Genomic DNA, 21,775 nt, shown 5'->3' on the forward strand with positions numbered 1-21,775 from the left:
TAAATAGGGAGTGTGAACATACCCTAATAGGTTTTTCAAAATGGGTTTTATAAGGCCCCATTCACGTGTTGGATTTAATATGGATTTCAGGCCAATATCAGCATCAAATCCGACGATTATCCACATCCAATGCACGTGAATGTGGTCTCCATAACCCCATTCACATGCCGGAGAAAATTTCCACTTAGATTTTTGCTCATGACAAAAAAAATCTGTGAGAATAAGTAAAATCCTACTTAGTCCACTAGCTCTGCATGGAAAAGCTGATAGATTGACGCGGACAAGGGTTTCATCAAACTGCATATCCGCAGTGCGAATCCGAGGTAAGCCTCAGACTTCTGCCGCAGATCCTGCAGTAAAAACATTTCGGATATGCCTATGGAAAATCCGACCCATAGGAACATAACCCAGACGAACCCTTTAACGACGAGTGACAGATACAGATACATCCGTCACAAGTGGGTGCTAGTTCATGCATCGTGACGGATATATCCGTCACTCGGATATAGCGGATACTGCCACTGTACCCAAGAGATCAGCGGCAGGAGCACAGCTCTTATACACAGCCATGCCTCTGCTGCAAGTGCAGGAATTGGAGAGAACTCCAATTCCGGCATTTTAACCCCCTTAGATGCCGCAGTCAATAGCGACCATGGCGTCTAAGGTGACTGACAGATGGAGGGAGCTCCCTCTGTCACCCCATCAGCACACCCACTACACTATTGCGGGGCACCAATCGGTTTCGGCCCCCAGATCTGCCATTAACTGCCTATTAGGCCGTGCCACGGGTATGGCCTAATAGATTGCCTGTCAGTTTTAGGCCCAGCTCACACGGAGTAGCAGGAATAGCTGTTTTTATCGGTCCAATTGAAAAATACAACTTGTCCCGCAAAAAACGTCCTCATACGGATAAATGTAAAAGTTAGGGCCTGTTCACATCACGGTCACCCTTCCATTCATGGGTTCCGTTAGACCTTTCTGTCAGAGCCCATGAACTGAAACAGTCAACTGCGCTATTGATTCCGCAAAAAAGAAAAACGGAAACTTTACAGAACGGAAGTATTAACATTGAAATGAATGGTAATGCACGCGGAAGCTACGGTTTCCGTTTGCCTTTCTGTTCATGGGTTCCTCCGACAGAAAGGTCTAACTGAACCAACCTATGAACGGGACGGGGACGCTGATGTGAACACCTTTATGACTCCTGGAACGCGATGGTAAAAAAACAACCCGAAAAATAATGCTTGGTCGTTTAGGCCTCATTCACACGGCAGGGTTTCCCGGCCGGGTGCCGGCCGTTCATAAATCGGCCGGCACCCGGCTGCATTAGGAATGATAGACCCCTAATGGGGCTATTCACACGACCGATTTTTTGACGGCCGGGAAATCCGGCCGTCAAAAAATAGGACATGCTCTATCTTTGCCCGGGCACCCGGCCGCCCGGCTCCCATAGAAGTCTATGGGGCCGGGTATTACACGGCCATCACCGGAATGTGTTCCGAGTGATGGCCGGGTTTCCCGGCGGTTGCGCTCTATCTCCTCCTCCTCACAGCGCAGAGTGCATGTGAGGAGGAGGAGTTGATGCCATTCTGACGAATGGCATCGCTGTACACTGTGTTGCAGGGCCGGGGTGTACAGCAGCTGGAGGGAGCGCTGCGCTGGCTCCCTTCCCCTGCTTGTTAAAAGCGCCCTGGCTCGGCGACACCTTCGATGGCGCCGCTAGTAGCAGCAGCTGCTGCCGCTGCGGCTGCTACTACTGCAGCGACGCCACTATAGCAGAGCAGGGAGGTATCTCCCCGCTCTGCTATGTGCTAGCCGCACTTTAGCTCCTTGAAGGAGCGGAATCCCCATGTTTTCGGGGATTCCGCTCCTGGACAGAGCGCTTGATGTCTCTGTCCATATCTGGGCAGTGACATCAGGGGAAACTCCTGAAGCGGAATCCCCGAACACATGAGGATTCCCCTTCAGGAGCTGCCGCTGATGTCACTGTCCGGATCTGCCCGGCCCGGCACGGATGCATAACTTTATGCAAACCGGCCGGGCAAAATGGCCGATTTTACCGGCCGATACTCGGGCTCGGGAACGACCCGGTCGTGTGAATCCCGCCTATGGCTTAGTTCACACTAGCGTTGTCACCCGTTTAGGTCTTTTCAAACATAGGCAGAGATGACCGGAAAGCATCTCTTCCGTTTGAATTACTATTGATTTCAATGGTAATTATTTTGTTTGTTGGTTTGCGTTTCGCTAGGTTTCCGTTTTTTTCCACAGAAGCAAAAGTGCAACAAAAGAATTACCATCGAAATCAATAGTAATTCAAACGGAAGAGATGCTTTCCGGTCACCTCTTCCTATGACGGAAAAGACCTAAACGGGTGACAACGCTGGTGTGAACTAAGCCTGAGGCCTCATCCACAAGGCTGTAGCCGTGTGCACAGCCCGTGATTACGGGCACGGACGGCCGCGGACTGCCATCCGCAATCACTGACCATGCACACAAAAGACGTGCGTTCATTTCAATGGTGCCGGACCTCAATCGCGGACCGCAAGATTACCAGTCCTGGGTTTTCGCGGTCCACAATTGCAACCCCCACACGGTACTTGTAAACCACAGTCGTGTGTGTGTGGGCCCATAGAAGTTAACAGGTCCGCAATTGATCCGCACTTTTGCGAATTAATTGCAGACGCAAGAGGCCTAAGGCGTGAATGACAAAAACGTAACTATTTTTTTATACATTAGCTTTAAAATATATATTATTTACAAAATATGAAAATAACACAGTTCCTAATTATGACAGGACAGAAGCTTATTTATTTAGATAGCCCAACAACAAAAAGAGCACACAGTTTAGCAAAGGGTTAATTTAAATAACGTTATACAAACAGGCATGTATTATGTAAATATATATATTAAAGCTAAACACTGGTTGACTACGAGAATCAGAAGAATGAAATAGACTTCACAAATACTAAAACACATTTTAATTAAGATGGAAAGTTCAGTCAGACACTGCGGGGCAGCCAGGGACCCGGGCGATGTTTACAGCTGTAATTTTCTATTCCAACTAGAGTTTCGTTGTGTCTAGCGGCACGAGAGTCACAGGAGCCGCACTTTAAATCCAGTCAGACATTACCTCAGTTGTCACGATCTGTCAGATTCCTCCGGCCGTGACGTCACTTCCGCCTTTTCTCTTCCCGCGCAAACTTGCGATTTACCTCAGGGGCGAGAGCCAGCGGCCGCCATCTTTTTTGTTAACGTTAGCAGCGGTTTCAACAGAGCAAAATGTAGTTGTTCTTTCTAATAAAACGTAGGAGCACTGGAATGATACGTGGGTTATAGTGGCTGTATTGCTTCTGCTATTTGGTTACATGTTACTTTTCATAATATTTAATACAACACACATACACAAGAAACAGATCCAAAGCAGCTTTCTGTGGACCTGTTTCTCGGAACTGGGGATATGTGAAATTAAAGAGGGTATGTTCACACAGAGTGTTTAAAGACGGTTATCGGGCCGTAAATGTCCCAAAAAACGGCTGAAAAATCGGAAGTAGAACGCCTCCAAATATCTGCCCATTGATTTCAATGGGAAAACCGGCGTTTATGTTCCGACGGGGCGGTTTTTACACAGCCGTTTTTCAAAACGGCCGCAAAATAGAAGCGCATGTCACTTCAGCCGTTTTTGGATCCGTCTTTCATAGACTCCTAGAAAAACAGCTCAAAAAACGGCCGTGTAAAACGCGACTTTGATTAAAAAAACTTCTAAAAATAAGTATTTTTATTTTGTGTGTGCACATACCCACTAAAAGCGGCCTCATAAAAAAACGCCCCGTCAGAACAAAACGCCGTTTTTCCCATTGAAATCAATGGCCACTTGTTCCGAGGCCTTCTGCTCCTGATTTTTCAGGTGTTTACGGCCCGAAAATTCCTTGTTTATGGGCTGCGTCTGGTAGTTCAGATCAGCATTATTCAAGTGAATGGGTCTGAGCTGTATTACCAGTCATAGACAGCAGTCGTGCTTCTTCTGGGTGAAAGCAGCCATGTTTTTTGTTTTGTTTTTAATTGCAGGCAATAGTAGTGATCATGGAGGCAAGTGTTGTTTTGGACTTTCTGTTTGCGGTCACGTTGCGTTTAGGGTTTTACATTCAGCGCGTACGCCTGAAAAATATACAGCGGTATGCACTGAACGTCCTTTAATGTATGCAACGGTGTACCATCATCCATATGCTGCCACGTTAAAAAAAAAAAGTATATAGCTGGGTATACGTTTTTCGCAGTGGCGGTAAAACAAAAGGTATACGTCGGCAAACATCTGCCCATTCATTTGAATGGGTTTGCCGACGTACTGTGCAGACGACCTGTAATTTATGCGTCGTCGTTTGACAGATGTCAAACGACGACGCGTAAATTGACAGCCTCGGCAAAGAAGTGCAGGACACTTCTTTGCAACGTAATTTGAGCCGTTCTTCATTGAACTCAATGAAGAGCAGCTCAAGATATACGAGCGTCAAAGACGCCTCGCATAATACGAGGAGCTGCTTTTACGGCTGAAACGAGGCAGCTGTTTTCTCCTGAAAACAGTCTGTCATTTCAGCCGTAAAAGCCAGCTAGCGTGTGCACGTACCCTCAAACGCTTCTGCTTTGTTTTAGCGATTGGTGGGGGTCTCAGTGCTCGGACCCCCACCGATCAAAACTTCTGACATGTCACCATGACATGTCAAAAGTTTTGTTACACTTTAAGAATTAGCATATCAGCTGCTGAAATTAATAGGCTGATCGCTCGAGGAAAGGAGGTATCTAGCAACTTCAAATAAACGGCGCTGGAATCCGGGGCAATACAGGTATGGCGGCAGATTACCAGTCCATTTTAATGAAGGTTAAAGAGTGAGAACCTGCAGCAGTGCTTGTTCTCTAAAATGGCGGCAGCAGTCAAATATGAAATACCCGTATGATACCCGTGATAAATCCCGTATGTTCAATCTTGCTTATAAACTAGTAATCTAGCTAAATTTATATTTGTTGTTAATTACGTATAAACGTTGAGTGCATGGCGTGCGACAAATGTATTATCTATTTTAGACACTTTTTACAACTAGTTTTGAAAAGTGTCTAGAAAAAGGAACGTGGCTAAGAAAAGTTCTGAAATGGGCCAAATTTAGAGCCGTGCACCATTTTTGTTGCAAAATATTGGTGGTGTAAAGGTTTTTGCACACGACCGAGTGCCACTCAGACCATTTTTCACGGCATCCGAGTGGCACCCAATAGTTTTCAGGGACCCCGACTCTCCGATCTGTGGAAATATAGGACATGTCCTATCTTGCCACGGATCATGGATGCGACCCGGCCGGCGCACACTATCGTGTGCATGAGACATTAGGAAGAGAGAAGTTTTTTTTTGATACATTTGTCACCGTTTGCACCATTTTCGCCAACTCCGTGCACATATCCCACAACTCTATCCATAACCGATCATTAGGACATTGTCTGTAGTGCTGGTTTCTTCAATGAACTCAGCAATAATGCATGTATAGGATATGGGATTCATTTTACACTTCAATTTGATAAATTCCTTATTATCTATCGAGTAATCAACCATAAAATTAAATTAACCTCTGAAATTTTTATGGACGTGATGGAAAATTGCTCATCCAGAACCACCTCTCAGCCTTTTCATCAAACCAATATGAAAATTATTCCTACTTATTGAGGAGATCACACGCATTCATACACATCTTATGCAAATACATTTAAAAGTGGCACAATTTTTACATAATATTCTTACCGCTTTCTTCTGTCATGGTGAATATAAAATAATGAACCCAATCTCTGGAAGAACAGCGCATTAAGAAGCAGGGATAGATCAAGGTTTACATAGTTGGCAACATTTTTTTTTTTTTCCAGGGACACTTAGGCATCATTTACACGAGCGTAATATACGCGCGTGCGACGCACGTGCTTTTCACGCATGTCGTACGCACCTATATTCGTCTATGGTGGCAGTGCAGACAGTGCGTGAATTTTGCGCAGCGCGAGTGCGTTGCATAAAACTCACGACATGTCCTTTCTTTGTGCGCTGTTTGCGCATCACGCACCGATTGAAGTCAATGGGTGCGTGAAAACCACGCAGGTCACACGGAAGCACTTCCGTGCGAACTGCGTGATTCGCGCAACAGCTGTCAAAATCTGAATGTAAACAGAAAAGCACCACGTGCTTTTCTGTTTACAAACATCCAAACGGAGTGTCATAATGATGGCGGCTGCGCGAAAATCACAAAACCACGCATCATACACTGATGACACACGCAGCTGTTAACACCGCGTTTTTTGCGTGCGCAAAACGCACACGCTCGTGTAAATCAGGCCTTAGGGTGGGACGTCTTTGGTGGGTGTGTCTTATGTGGGCGTGGTTTATCTAGTGGGTGTGGCTAGTGGGGCATGACTTTCCAGAATTTCAGCATACAAAAAACGAACAAAATTTCTGCACCAGTTTGGCTGGCAACTACTATGGTGGCCGATATGTCTCTGGTTATCTGGTTGTTTACAGCCAGGTGATGTCTTACTTCATTACTAGGGCTAGTTGATATGTGCTGACAACTACTAGTAGCGTAATAAACCAGCGTAGATAGTGCCACACTCAGTGCCCCCTGTAGATGGTGCTCCAGACTGCCCCCAGTAGATATTGCCACACACTGCTCCTTGTAGATATTACCACACACTGCTCCTAATGATCGGTTATGGATAGAGTTGTGGGATGTGTGCACGGAGTTGGCGAAAATGGTGCAAACGGTGACAAATGTATGAAAACACTTCTGGATTGTATCACACACTGCTCCCTGTAGAGTGTACCACACACTGCTCTTTGTAGATAATGCCACAGTGCCCTCCTGTAAATAGTTCCACATGGACCCCCTGTAGATAGTGCCACAGTGCCCTCTGTGGATAATACCACAATGCCCTCTGTAGATAGTGCCACGCAGCCCACCTGTAGATGCCACACAGACCCCCTGTAGATGATGCCACACAGCCCGCCTGTAGATGCCACATAGACCCCCTGTAGATGATGCCACACAGCCCCCCTGCAGATGATGCCACACGACCCCCTGTAGATGATGCCACACCCCCCTGTAGATGATGCCACACACCCCCCTGTAGATGATGCCACACCCCCCTGTAGATGATGCCACACACAGCCCATCTGTATATAGTGCCACATACTCCCCCTGTATATAGTGCCATGAACTCCCCCTGTATTTAGTGCCACATGCTCCCTCTGTATATAGTGCCACATACTCCCCCTGTATATAGTGCCACATACTCCCCCTGTAGATAGCCCTCCACCCTCCCCGTAGATAGAGGGAGCCACAATCGCTCTATGAGAGGAATACCCGGGCCAGCAATGTTCTGGCTGGGGATTCCGCTGCAGGAGATGCCACTGACATCACTGCCATTATATGGACAGTAAAGTCATGGGCTCACTCTATGAGCAGAATCCCTGGCCAGTCATCAGCAATGCTTTGGCCCGGGGATTCTGGCCAGGAGGCGCCCCTGACTTCATTGTCCTTATATGGAAAGTGACGTCGTCAGTGGCTCCCTCTGAGCGGAATACACAGCCAGGCGTCGGCAATGCTCTGGCCGGTGATTCCGCTGCAGGAGGTGCCCCTGACGTCACTGCCCTTATATGGACAGTGAAATCGTGGACTACTCCTGGAGCGCCAGAATCCCCGGCCAAAGTATTGCTGATGTCCTGGACGGGAATTCCACTCATAGAGAGAGCCTTGACTTCACTGTCCATATAAGGGCAGTGACGTCAGTGGCATCTCCTGCATCGGAATCACCCGGCCAGTGAGTCGGCAATGCTTTGGCCGGGCATTTCGCTCCAGTAGGAGTGAATGGCAGAGCAGGAAGCGGATAGTTTCCTGCTCTGCCATAGTATTTAATTGTATCTGCGTCCTGAGGATGCAGATACAATTGAATGTAGCAGTTGCCGAGACAAGTCCCGGGACAGTAATTTTCCCGGACTGTCTCTGTAAATTCGGGACAGTTGGCAAGTATGAGTTTATGGGGGGGCCTCTGAAGAAAGTTTGAGGCAGATTTTTCTGCCTACAAAAAAATCAGTGTGCACAGGGCCATAAAAGACAAAACAAAAAAAACTTTCCAATATACTAACCAAAATCTTATCTTTCTGCTCCCCTTCTTCCAGTGTCCTCTGCTCCCCCCCCCCCCCCCCCCCCCATTACTCAAGAGGCAGGGAGATAGGATAACAGAGAGCTTGTGCTGTTCTGGCCCGGGACTCCATAGTTGAATGCTGGAGCAGGGAGCTGATGGTTCCCTTCTTCTGCATTTGATTCAACTGTATTTGCATCCTGAGGACGCAGATACAGTTGAAACTGGGATATACCACCGGCTGCCCAGGACAGCGGGACACCACCCAGAATCTGGGACTGTCCTGCTGAATCTGGGACAATTGGGAGGTATGAAACTGTACAATGTCCAATGGGAAAAATATTCTGCAACTCAAACACACTCATCTTCGTGCGTTGCAGAATGGTTTTCCCATAGGCTTACATTGTAAAGTTTTCTACAGCGTATTTTTACACTGCTGAAATACATGTCAAATACGCCAGGTGTGACTGCACCCTAAGATCTATTGCCACTGACAAGTAAACTTGAAAGTTTAGTACATACAGTTTGACATAAGGGACGACCTTTTGAAATGTTTTAGGGATCATGACACAGAATACGGAAATTACACTCGCATTTTACTTTTTAATCATTGAAGGTGTTTCACTTAACCTACAGCCACAACCCCATGTACACTTCATGCTTAGATTAAGTAGGAGGTCTCCATTCACAAAGATCCTTTTATGTAAGCCAAGCTTTCTCCGTTTAACCTATCCAGTTATCAATCATGGTGTGGGACAAATGAGCCTGCTAACTTCTCCAGCATCACAAATGACACAGTGACCCGAGGCCAACATCTTTATTTGCTTCTCCAGTGATTCACTTCAGCAGATATTAAGCAATTTTATAATCCATGAAAGACAAAATTAAAGGACACCATCCATAAAACAGAATAATTCCGATCAGCTACAAAGTGATGTCTGTATTATCTTATAAATTATATGACCATACTGTGCAGTAATGTAATGAAGGAAAGATCGTAATAATCAAATGCCCCGGGCACTTACTAATATGCATTTAATCACATGATGTGAGGTTATTTGTCACTACAGCTCAGTGAATATGAGTATACAGAGTAGAAATATCCAAGATCACAGTAATGATAGCAATGCCAGGCAGCTCTGATCAGTTAAACCCTCCTAACTATATATATCTCCGGTATAAGTGTGCATGTATATATAGATGTGTGTTCATAGATACCCCATTTTGCATGGACGTAGGTGCACCCACACACAGATGCATTTTCTCTTCAGCAAACAGGCAGTTAAATAATTTTTTTTTTTTAGGGACACCCTAATGAGTAATTAATTACAACAGGGAACTCGGGTTTCTGCTGCATATTACTTATATCCAATTCAAACCATGTAGCTTAACTGTCCGGGTCTGGCATAAAGACATAAAGGCAAGCACCGTACACTTCATTCTGCTAGAAAAAAATATATATTAGAAATTGAATGCTATATCTACTGAAAAATTATATTAACCGGTTGAGGACTGCCCCCTGTATATATTCGGCACAGGTTTAAGCTTGCTGCCCAAGTAAGGGTATGTTCACACGACCTATTTTCAGACGTAATTCGGTCGTTTTACGCCTCTAATTACACCTGAAAAAACGGCTCCATTACGCCTACAAACATCTGCCCATTGCTTTCAATGGGTTTTACGATGTTCTGTTCCCACGATGTGTAATTTTACGCGTCCCTGTCAAAAGACGGCGCGTAAAATGATGCAGGCGTCAAAGAAGTGCATGTTACTTCTTAAGACGTTTTTGGAGCCGTTTTTCATTGACTCCATTGAAAAACAGATCCAATAACGTCCGTAAAACTACGCTGCGAAAAACGCGAGTTGCTACAAAAACGTCTGAAAATCTGTATTTTCAGACGTATTTTGCTATGCCGTGTGAACATACCTTCATTGGGCAGCTGAATGTCGGGAACGAGGCAGTCAGAGACTGAGTCAACTGGTCCTGGTGGTCATGTGTCTAGACACATGATCGCCGGGATGCCGGTAGTAAGAGGCTGCTGCTGGTTCTAACTAGACCCAGCATAGCCCTAACAGTGACAATAGTCACTATAACAAGGCTGATCTCCCCTGTAACTGGGTCTGATGGAACCCATGAATGCAACCCCAACGCAGATGTGAACTAAGCAGATTTACTGTTCAGATATTTAGTAAAGCAGGTTGGTGGCAATGCCCTTTTTGGATTTTCAGAAACAGCTATAAGTAAGAAATTATAGTATAAGGCCATATTCTAAATGCCTGAATAATACTTTTTAATGCATTAAAATCTATTCATAACATTTGTTATTTTTTTTAAATTCAATTATTTTGTGTCCAAATGATTTTATACATACCCTGTATACATTTTACAGCAATCGTACAGCAAACATGCGGATAACGCTGATATAGATAGTATGCCCTCTAGTGGCCACAATCAATTACATTGAGAAAAAAAAAATAAATATATATATATATATAATGTATAAACTATGCCATAAATAATCTATCTATCTTAATAAATTATATTGAATAATAAAATCTCACTAACTATCCCTATCATTCCCATAATGTCTCATTTTACAATATCATAAATTTAGTGATATTTTCTTCCCAAATATTTTCCACTATTATTTAGCTGATGTAAAGGTAGAATCATTATAGCTGCGCAACTGATACACAGTCATCATTCAGCTCACACATAATAAGAAACTAAAAGCTTTTTCCAATTTGCTATCAGTATATTGTTGGCAGTCATTGTTTGACAGATCATTTCAGCAGTGATATAAATATCTGGAGCTCAAGAAATATTTTGATATGTTTGCTCACATATTTTTTTTTTCAGCTTAAAAACGTTTTTGGTTTTTTATCAGCTCATTAAAATGGGTGGATAACCAAAACCACAGAAACAAAACCAGATACTACTACACTACCAAGAGCAAAAAAAAAACAACAATATGGACTTTGAAATTAGGGCATTTGTGTGGCGTTTTCTTCTGGTAACAATATTGCACAACCTAGATGTAAAAGAATGGGAGATTATGAATTCCCACTAACATACCGCAGTATCGGACTGTGCATTTTAGAACCTCAGAGAAGTCCTAGATATGAGGGTTAAGTGGGTGATTGGAGTAGTAAAGAGGTCAAGGGTAGAGCAAAATTATTAGAAAATAAATTTAGGGAGGTGCCAATCTGGGCAGAGTGTTGTGGTTATCTTAGTGCTACCTGAGCATTGACTCTGGGCCACCTGATTGATGCCATGAGGTCAGGTAGTTTGAAAGACTAAAGGTTAAAAGTGCCCATAGAGTGGTGACCCAGTGGTGCCAGAAAAATACTTAAAGAGACTCTGTCACCACATTATAAGTGCCCTATCTCCTACATAAGGAGATCGCGCTATAATGTAGGTGACAGCTGTGCTTTTTATTTAGAAAAACAATCTATTTTTACCACGTTATTAGCGATTTTAGCTTTATGCCCAACTGGGCGTGTTTTTACTTTAGACCAAGTGGGCGTTGTACAGTGGAGTGTATGACGCTGACCAGTCAGCGCCATACACTTCCCTCCATTCATTTCCTCAGTGACACTGCTAGATCAATATGTGCTGTCTTATACTAACACATTAACGTTACTGAAGTTTCTTGACAGTGAATAGACCTTCCTTCCAGCCAGGACGTGATGTCTATTCACAATCCTGACACTTCGGTAATGTTTCTGTGGTACTTACAGCAGAGCAAAGCGTAATCCCGCTGTAACCTGTCATTTACAGCGTGATCTCGCGAGATTACACTTTGCTCTGCTGTAAGTACCACAGAAACGTTACCGAAGTGTCGGGATTGTGAATAGACATCCCGTTCTGGCTGGAAGGAATATCTACTCACTGTCTAAACACTTCAGTAACGTTAATGTGTCAGTATAAGACAGCACATAGTGAACAACGCAGTGTCCCTATCATACACTCCTCTGTACAACGCCCACTTGGTCTAAAGTAAAAACACACCCAGTTGGTCATTAAGAAACGAATTAGCATAAAGCTAAAATCGCTAATAACGTGGTAAAAATAGATAGTTTTCTAAATAAAAAGCACTGCTGTCACCTACATTACAGCACCCATCTCCTTATGTAGGAGATAGGGCACTTATAATGTGGTGACAGAGCCTCTTTAAGGATGGGATTCCCACTTGATGAGTGAAGATCCTTTTGCACCGGCCAACTTCAGTATGATCACTGGCTGCCTCCCGAAGAACAGATCCTGTGCTCTGGTGTCTGCCTAAGGGTATGTTCACATGGCAGCGTCCGTAACGGCTGAAATTCCGGGGCTGTTTTCAGGAGAAAACAGCCCCGTCATTTCAGCCGTAACGGCATGTGCAGGCGCTTGAACGCCGCGTCCATTACGGACGTAACTGGAGCTGGTTTTCCATGGAGTCCATGGAAAACGGCTCCATTTACGTCTGAAGAAGTGACATGACACTTCTTTGGCGCTGGCGTCTATTTACGCGCCGTCTTTTGACAGCGACGCGTAAATATACGCCTCGTGTGAACAGACAAACGTCAGCCCATTGCTTTCAATGGGCAGATGTTTGTCAACGCTTTCAAGCCGTAATTTCGGACGTAATTCGGGGGTTAAAACGCCCGAATTCCGTCCGTAAATAGGCCATGTGAATATACCCTAAATGTTACTAAAACATCACCTAGGACTGGACTGACTGGCTCCCTCAGAACCAATAAATAATAAATAAATTATACCATGCAACGACAGCCCAGCTTAATAGCTGGAATCATAAAAATCCCACATATTAATGTCTAGCTAGACGGCACAGGCTAGAAAATAGGTGTGTGCTCAAATATTTGTGAAAGAATCAGTGCCTATGCAAAAGTGCCTTTTACACGGGCCAATGAAAAGGCAAAGGAACGCTCATTCCCAATCATTGCCTTGTGTAAAGGTTACAACGATCAACCGATTAACGAGAAAACGCTCATTCTTCGACTGATTGTATAATTTATGCAGCACAAAATATTATCGTTGTTGGCAACACATCTCCCTATATAAACAGGGAGACGTGCTGCCAACATGATAAAAATGTATGGCGACGAGTGATCGTAGTAAGGCAGCTGCATGGTCATCAGAGAGGACCTTCATTAAACTACTGGAGACCCTCTGACATAGATCAGATAAGATTTATAAGAGCTACTACCAGGTGGGTGCTGCTCTACCCAATACCTGGTGCTAGGTGACTGCCTCCCGAAGCACAAAGATCCGTTTGCAGTAATCTATGCTCTGCAAATTGCATTTGTTCTAGGGAATAAGCCAGCCACCTAGCACCAGCGCCCACCCTCCCAGCCCTGATGTTATTTCCTGGTAGTCCCTCTCAAGTGATACTAATTATGCGCTTTATTTTAGGCGCTAACAGGAATCAGAGGTCAAGAACTTCAGAGGTCAAGCAGTGATGCCTTGAGAGAGCATTAGAAAACTCGTATTAGTATGTTTGAAGTTAAAAAACAAAATAAAAATTGCACATATATTATAGTTATGATGAAATAACTATACAGTTATAGTTTGAAAGATCTAGCAACTATTAAAATTCACTTTTAAACATCATCCAGCCTGCAAAATATTTGACCCTTTTGGGTAGACATAATTGCATATTTTACTTCTAGTGAAGAGGTCATTCCACCGAGCCTCTCTGAAAATTTCTGAAGTAAAGCTGTGCGCGCGCACACGGGAGTATCTCACATGACCGCACTGCTACGAGGTAGCAGTGCGGACACTTTATCGTTTCACCGGCAATTTCGGGAGGCGCCCCAGTCGGCACCTAATAGCTGTTGCAAGGTGGCTGGCCTATCCTCTAGAACAAATGAAGTTTGCAGATCATAGATTCCTGCAAACTGATCTGCCTCACCTAAGCTTTAGCAAAGATAAGTTAGTGTTGCTCCCTAACTCTTGCTCTGATGGTTAGGGCCCTTCTTCTTCAGGAGAGGGCTTGTGGTAAACCACATCCAGCACCACTTTTTTATAATTCATGACATACCTGTTTTTTCACAGACATACTGTATAGTTACACAGTTTATAAAGTTAAAAATAAAAGGCCTATCAAGTCCAATCTATAATCCTACAATGTTGAGCCAGAGGAAAACTCTATGAGTCAATAGCCAATAACCTCATATTAGGGGGAAAATGTCCTTCCTGAATCAAAAACAGAAAAAATCCTGGATTAACGACCACTCCCCAGAAGTCTAGTACATAACTTGACAAAAAGATTTTTTAAGCGGCACTCCCACAAACAATTGTTTGCTTACTCTTGATATTTATTCTCAAGTTTGCAATATTTTCAACTTGCAATATACGTGTCAACGTGAATGTACTCCACGAAACAAAGACCTGACGTTTCGTTCCCTGCTGGACCTTTGTCAACAATTATCTTAGTGGTTGTACCCATGGGAAGAAGGACAACATATACCTTGTGATATTATATCTTACAAGAAAGGCATCCAGGCTCCTCCCTCAATTAAAAAATTATCACAACATCCTGTGGGAGGGAGTTCCATAGTCTCACTTCTCTTACAGTAAAGAATCCCCGTCTGTGACGATGGTAAAACCTACTTTCCTCTAGATGTAGGGGATGCCCCCTTGATATAGTTAATTAAATTGCCAAGCTGTCTTTTTTCTAAAACTGAATAACCCCAAGTTTCATGATCAGCACGTGCCCAACATTGTATATATAATATTTAATGTGTGGTCTGACTAGTGATTTATATGGAGGTAAAACTATGTTCTCGTCATGTGCATTTATGCCTCTTTTGATGCATCCCATGATTTTAGTTGACTTGGTAGCAGCTACCTGGCACTGGTTCCTAAAGTTAAGTTTACTGTCAACTAATATCTCTAAGTCCAAGTGGCAGTTTTTACATAATCGTAAAATGTGCACTCCCTCCCTTAGGCCGGATTCACATGGGCGTTGCGCATCTCGGACATGAAAAACTGCCGTTTTTCACTTCCAAGGTGCATCCGTGCTCTGCGCTGCGGGATGCCATATCACACATCCCCCATAGACTAGAGTCTATGGAGGGATGTGCGAAGAGTGAAAAAATAGGACATGTCCTATTTTTTCGCAGACCCTTCACACGGTCTGTTGAAACAACGGTCTGTGAACGGCCACATTGAATTATATAGGTCCGTGTGATGGCCGTTGTTTCAACGGCCTTAACACGGATGTATAACACGTTCGTGTGAATTAGGCCTTAGTGTATAACCTTTCATTTATCCACATTTAACTTCATTTGACATTTCTCTGCCCATGCCTCCAGTTTCCCAAAATCCCTCTCTAGTATTCCCTTGTGCTGATTACTTTACAGAGCTTATTATCTGCAAATATTGGAATTATACTCTGTAATCCCTCTACAAGGTCATTAATCACCTTAATAAAAAGAAGAGGGCCCAATGTGAAACTCCACTGGTAACTGTGACCTAATCTGAGGATGTTTCATTAATAACCACCCTCTGTTTTCTGTTTTTGAAAAAGGAACAAATTCCAGATTTTATTTTTAAGTTGGAGATGGTAAAAAAGTGTTGACAGTGTAGATTCAAGGGTAAATGAGCAGAGTCAAAAATGTAACCCCTAACCAGCGAACATTGGGGTGAAGACTGGTTAGTGAGTTATTAACAAAGATCATTTTTTAGGTGGGGGAGCAGATTGTGATGAAGGAAAATGCATAATTCAGTCTTATCTATATTAAATTAGAGATAGAGAGAAGACGCAGTAGAGGAAACAGATGATAGACAGTAAGAAACTCAGGATACTAGGCTGTCGAGATTAGTGGCTCGAGAGAGGGAGAGATAGATATGAGTGTCATCAGCGGATTTAAAATAATGAAAACCTAAGCTGATAAGTTGGCCAAGACTGTGGGTGTCGATGGAGGAGGAGACCAAGAACAGTCTTGGAGCGCATTGATAGAGCGCTAGGGGAGAAGATTGCGTAGGAGTGGTAGGTACTAAGGGGCACATGCATTTTTCTTGTATTGGCTATATTACAGATCCGTAGCGCATGTTCATGAGGCCCAAACACAGCTTTAGGCTTTATTCACACGAGCGTATTTCATGTCCATGTTACGCGCGTTAAAGAAACGGACGTCACGTGGACCTATGCAAGTCAATGGGGCCATTCAGAAATTCAGTGTTTTTCACGGAGCATGTGTCCGCTGCGTAAAACTCACTGCATGTCCTATAGTTGTGCGCATCACACACCCATTGCAGTCAATGGGTGCGTGAAAAACATGGACAGCACACGGACGCACATCCGTGTGCTGTCCGTGAGTCACGCAACAGTTGCTAAAGAAATGATGAGAAAAAGAAAAACACCTCCTTCAGTTGTTTTTGCTGACGAAAAAAACGCGTGCGATACGGATGACATACGCGCATAAAACACGCAGACGTGCACCGTACACGGAACTGCAACGTAGAAAAAATGCTGCATTTTTTATGTGCGAAAACGGACACGTTCATATGAATAAGGCCTTAGGCTCCATTCACACGTCCGTATTTTTCATCCGTATTCACGGACCGTAATTATGGGCCCATTCATTTCTATGGGCTACGGCTACCTTTCCATATTTTTAGGGATGGGAGTCCGTGCCGTAGAACTGATAGTACATGTCCTTTTTTTGTTCGTAATTACAGCACGGACTCTCCATAGAAGTCTAGGGGCACTTCCGTAATTACGGACAGCTACGGATGTGCACCCGTAGCCGTCCGTAATTATGGAAGCGTTGCTAGGCGACGCCAGCTTTTCAGATGTTGCATATAATTTGTGGTTTTCTTTTTGCGGATCCATAAATACGGATGCACTACGAACCAAATTTACGGACACCGTTCCATATATGCGGATGATTTATGGAGAACTATAAATGACTACGGACAGTATTTACGGATGGATGAAATGTACGGTCGTGTGCATGAGGCCTTAGAGAGTAGGATAACCGCTTGTCTCAGAGTACGTTGTTTTGGATACACTTCTATTAGTTTTGACTCATTTTTCCCTCAGTAAATGCCCCTGGGAATCATTACTGAATAAACCGGTTCCTGATGTTCCTCAGCATACGCAAAAATTTATTTCATTTATGTTTCCGGCAGCCAGAATCACGATAGCGGGGGCATGGAAGTCTCCTTCGATTAGCCCAGATCGTGTGAAACTGAAATTGTCATAGATCATGGTCAATGAAAAACTCACAGGTATTCTTCAAGATAGGGTTAAACTGGTTGAAAAGAATTGGTCCCCCTGGATAATTTACTCTGCAGACATGAGAGTAATTTCTGCTCCACCTTAAATGCTTGGTGGATGCGGACATTACTTGTGCTCCCCCTAAGACCTTATTCAGATGATCGTGTCAGTTTTGCGTTTGCAAAAAAACGCAGCGTTTTTCTTGCGTTGCAGCTCCGTGTGCCATCAGTGTTTGTTCCATGTGGCATCCGTTTTTAACTCCTTAATGACCGCCCACCGTCTTTTGATGGCAGGCGGTGCAGGTGCTTTGTCTACAGCGACGTCTTTTGGCGTCGCTGTAGAAGAGGCTGATGAGCGCTCAACCTATAAGCAGGAGCTGTAACTTACAGCTCCTGATCTTAGAGCAGCCTGCTAAATACAGCTGGGTTCGGAAAACATTCCGACCCCAGCTGTTTAACTCTTTGATGGCAGCGGTCCGTGACCGCGGCTTGATCAAAGGGGACTCCCCTCTTTGATCGCGTCCTCAGAAACCCGGTGACGTGATCAAAGACCGGAGAATCCCTCTGCAGTCAGCCCTGGGGACCTAGAAAGGACCCCAGGGCTGTCTGTTCAGTTTGCCTGTAGTTAGGGCACACTATGTGCTGCCCTAATAGCAGCTTATGTCAGTGACACAGTGTAATATATTAGTATACAAGTGTATGGAGATACATTATAAGGCCTTATTTACACGAGCGTAGTTCACGTCCATGATACACGCGTAAAAATCACGCACGTCGCACGGACCTATGCTAGTCAATGGGGCCGTTCAGACATTCCGTGTTTTTCACGCAGCATATGTCCGCTGCGTGAAACTCACAGCATGTCCTATACTTTAGCGTTTTTCGCACATCACGCACCCATTAAAGTCAATGGGTGCGTGAAAACTGCGCACGGCACACGGATGCACTTCCGTGTGCCGTGAGTGATTCGCGCTAGCTGTTGAAAAAATGATGGGAATAATAAAACTACCTCCTTCATTTCTGTTTTTAAACATCAAAACCACGTGTCATAACGATGCCATACGCGCAAAAAACAGGCAGCCACGCACCAAACACTGATGCCACACGGAACTACAATACGCAAAAAACGCAATGTTTTTTGCGCGCGCAAAACGCACACTTTCGTGTAAATAAGGCCTAAGCAAAAGAAAAAGTTGTGAATAAAGTTCGCCCTTAAAGGGATTTTAAAAAAGTATAAAAAAAAAAATGTCCCCAAAAAAGTCATTTTGCATAAAATATATTTTATTGCCCCAACATTCCATAAAAAAAAAAAAAGTACACATATTACGTATCTATATGACCGTAATAACCTAAAGAATTAATTTAAACAGGTGATGTAGCGTGAAACATGAACGGGATAAAAAACAAAACAAGAAAAACGATGCAGAGAATCAATTTTTCCGAGATTCAAGGCGTAAAAATATATATTTTTTATACCCCCAAAATAATCCTATTTCTCCCACATAAAACAAAACACAAAACACATACAGCCACGTAAATGGAAAAATAAAAAAGTTATGGCTGCTGAAAGGCAGAGGGAAAAAAAAATTTCTCTGCATTTCTTTAGCAACTGGTGCGTGATCTGCAAAAACAGACTAGAATAGGACATGCAGTGAGTTTTACGCAGTGGAAAAATGTTGCGTGAAAAATCCTGCTTGTCTGAATAGCCCCAATATATTGCATAGGTCCGTGTGCTGTCCGTTGTTTTAAACGGACAGCAAACGGACATATAAACTTCGTATTCGTCTGAATGAGGCCTAAGTTAGGACTCGTGGTGGCGGAGGGATCAGAGACGACTCTTCTATCTCTTTCTCCCAATTGTTTTTTCCTCCCATTCTTCTTTTCCCCAGACTCTTTCGTAAAGTTTCCAGTATATGGTTTTTGGGAAAACCTACTGGTGTCTGGATACAACCCGTTATGCTGCTGTACCTTAGTGCGCTTCTTGCTGTGGGGCCATGCGGACACTGCAGGTCTTTCTAGTTTATTTTCGAATGTCCGGTCAATAAGTGGATCACGAATTATCTTAATAAAAATTATTGAAACATAAAGAGTAGGATAACCGGCTATTTGGGTGCCATAAAGAACATTCAATTTCCTAGTCTTACCTCAAATCCAGATTTGGCCATTTAGCATTTTAGCGCTAGTCATTATCCTTGCTGGATCTATTCCCTATATACAGTACATTTTATGTAATATTTATATTTCCCATAATGGAAAACATAGTAATCCAAACCATCAAAGGAGTTACAGGAAATACGCACAATGTATGTTCCATTTCTCTAGGGACCCTTATCAAAATCTTGACAAACTGTCCCCAGAAGAATAAAACATTCCGATAAAATACGAGCGTAACATATACAGCATATGGCCGTTTCCTGTGGATCTCGCAATGAACTCAAAACAGCAAAATCAATAAAGCTACAATGGAAAAGGCACCTCAAGAAATCATCCTCTTTTTGCTCCAATGCATCTAAAAATAAACAAAATGTTAATAGTTTTTCCGTTTTTTGTGTACAGCTCATATGCAGACTCGTGTGTCTCCATGGTTACAGATTACAAACAAATATAGTCTGATCCTGGGCAGTCATACTCCCATCTGTCCCTACCAAATGTCAGGGTGTAGCGAACAGATGGAAGAGAATATGACTGCATGATGAGACTACACAGGGCTTGTCCGTAGTTGCTTAATTTTTTAGTTCTTTATTTCAGGCTCTGTTCACATCAGCGTCGGAGGCTCCTTTGTTTTTTAATGAACAAAATAGCATAGCATGCTGCGCTTTTTAACCCCCATCAAAACGATGGACGCAGTGACGGAAGCACGATGGAACCAATTAAAGTAAACGTTGAGCTTTACTAAGGGTATGTTCACACGAGGGCGTCCATAACGGCTGAAATTACGGGGATGTTTCAGCCTGAAAACATCCCCGTAATTTCAGCCGTAACGGCATGTGCAGGCGCTTGAACGCCGCGTCAATTACGGACGTAATTGGCGCTGCTATTCATTGAAGTCAATGAATAACGGCTCCAATTACGGCCAAAGAAGTGACAGGTCACTTCTTTGGCGCGGGCGTCTATTTACGCGCCGTCATTTGACAGCTGCGCGTAAATATACGCCTCGTGTGAACAGACAAATGTCTGCCCATTGCTTTCAATGGGCAGATGTTTGTCAGCGCTATTGAGGCGCTATTTTCAGACGTAATTCGGGGCAAAAACGCCCGAATTACGTCCGTAAATAGGCCGTGTGAACATACCCTTAGACTGTCATTTCATACAACAGACTTCGGGTATGTTCACATGCAAAACGAAAAACGGCTGTAAAATACGAAGCGGTTTTCAAGGGAACACAGCCTCTGATTTTCAGCCATTTTTTAAACCACAAACGTTTTTTTGAGGCGTTTTTGGAGCTGTTTTTCTATTGAAACAATGAGAAACTGCTCCAAAAAAACAGCTCAGGAATTGACATGCACTTCTTTTGACGGGGTGTTTTTTTTTTTATGTGCCGTTTTTTCAAATGGTCGCGTAAAAAAAACGCCCCGTCAGAACAAAGCGCTTTTTTTTTCCATTGAAATCAATGGGCAGATGAAGGCGTTCAACCTCCGTATTTTTAGCCGTTATTCGGGGCGTTTACGGCCCGAAAAATAGGTCGTGTGAACATACCTTTAGGGCGGATTTACACGAGCGTGTGCATTTTCCGCGCGCAAAAGGCACTTAACAGCTCCGTGTGTCATCACCATATGATGCGCGACTGCGTGATTTTCACGCAGCCGCCATCATTATGACACTCTGTATGTTTGTAAACAGAAAAGCACGTGGTTTTCAATCATACTTTTTACTGCTGTTGCGCGAATCACGCGCGTCCCACGGAAGTGCTTCTATGTGGTGCGCGTGATTTTTACGCACCCATTGACTTCAATGGGTGCGTGATGCGCGAGAAATGCAGAAATATGGGACATGTCGTGAGTTTTACGCAGCGGACACCCGCTGCGTAAAAATCACGGTCTCTCTGTACGGCCCCATAGACTAATATAGGTCCGTGTGAGGCGCGTGAAAATCACGCGCGTTGCACGGACGTATATCACGCTCGTGTAAATCCGCCCTAAGAACGAACGACGCTGGAGTAAGATACGATAAATTTATTAGGAGGCGCACATCTCTTCATAAATATATTGCATCTCCGGCAGGCCGTGCACCAGAAAGCTGGCATATATTTCCCTACAAACTGGTGTGGATTTCCACTATAAATTTATGCCAGTCTCTGGAGTAAATTATAGCAAATGTGCCGGGCTGCTGTGGCCCCACCCCACTTTAAAAAAAATAGATAAATAATTTGTAGAGATGACTGAAAAACCA

General features: G+C 43.8%; 1 protein-coding gene across 7 annotated transcripts in view; it reads right to left on the minus strand.

Annotated features, from left to right (window-relative positions):
• The window catches only part of CCDC73 (coiled-coil domain containing 73), a 71,753-nt gene extending 68,348 nt beyond the window's left edge, over nt 1-3,405 (minus strand). For all 7 annotated transcript variants that reach the window (XR_012850571.1, XR_012850572.1, XM_075837760.1 and 4 more), the window contains exon 1: nt 3,131-3,405. The gene's annotated coding sequence lies outside the window, so the exon portion shown is untranslated. The remainder of the gene's footprint in view (nt 1-3,130) is intronic.
• Nucleotides 3,406-21,775: the final 18,370 nt, after the last annotated feature.

This window comes from Rhinoderma darwinii, chromosome 9, assembly GCF_050947455.1.
Source record: "Rhinoderma darwinii isolate aRhiDar2 chromosome 9, aRhiDar2.hap1, whole genome shotgun sequence".
Lineage (NCBI taxonomy): Eukaryota > Metazoa > Chordata > Amphibia > Anura > Rhinodermatidae > Rhinoderma > Rhinoderma darwinii.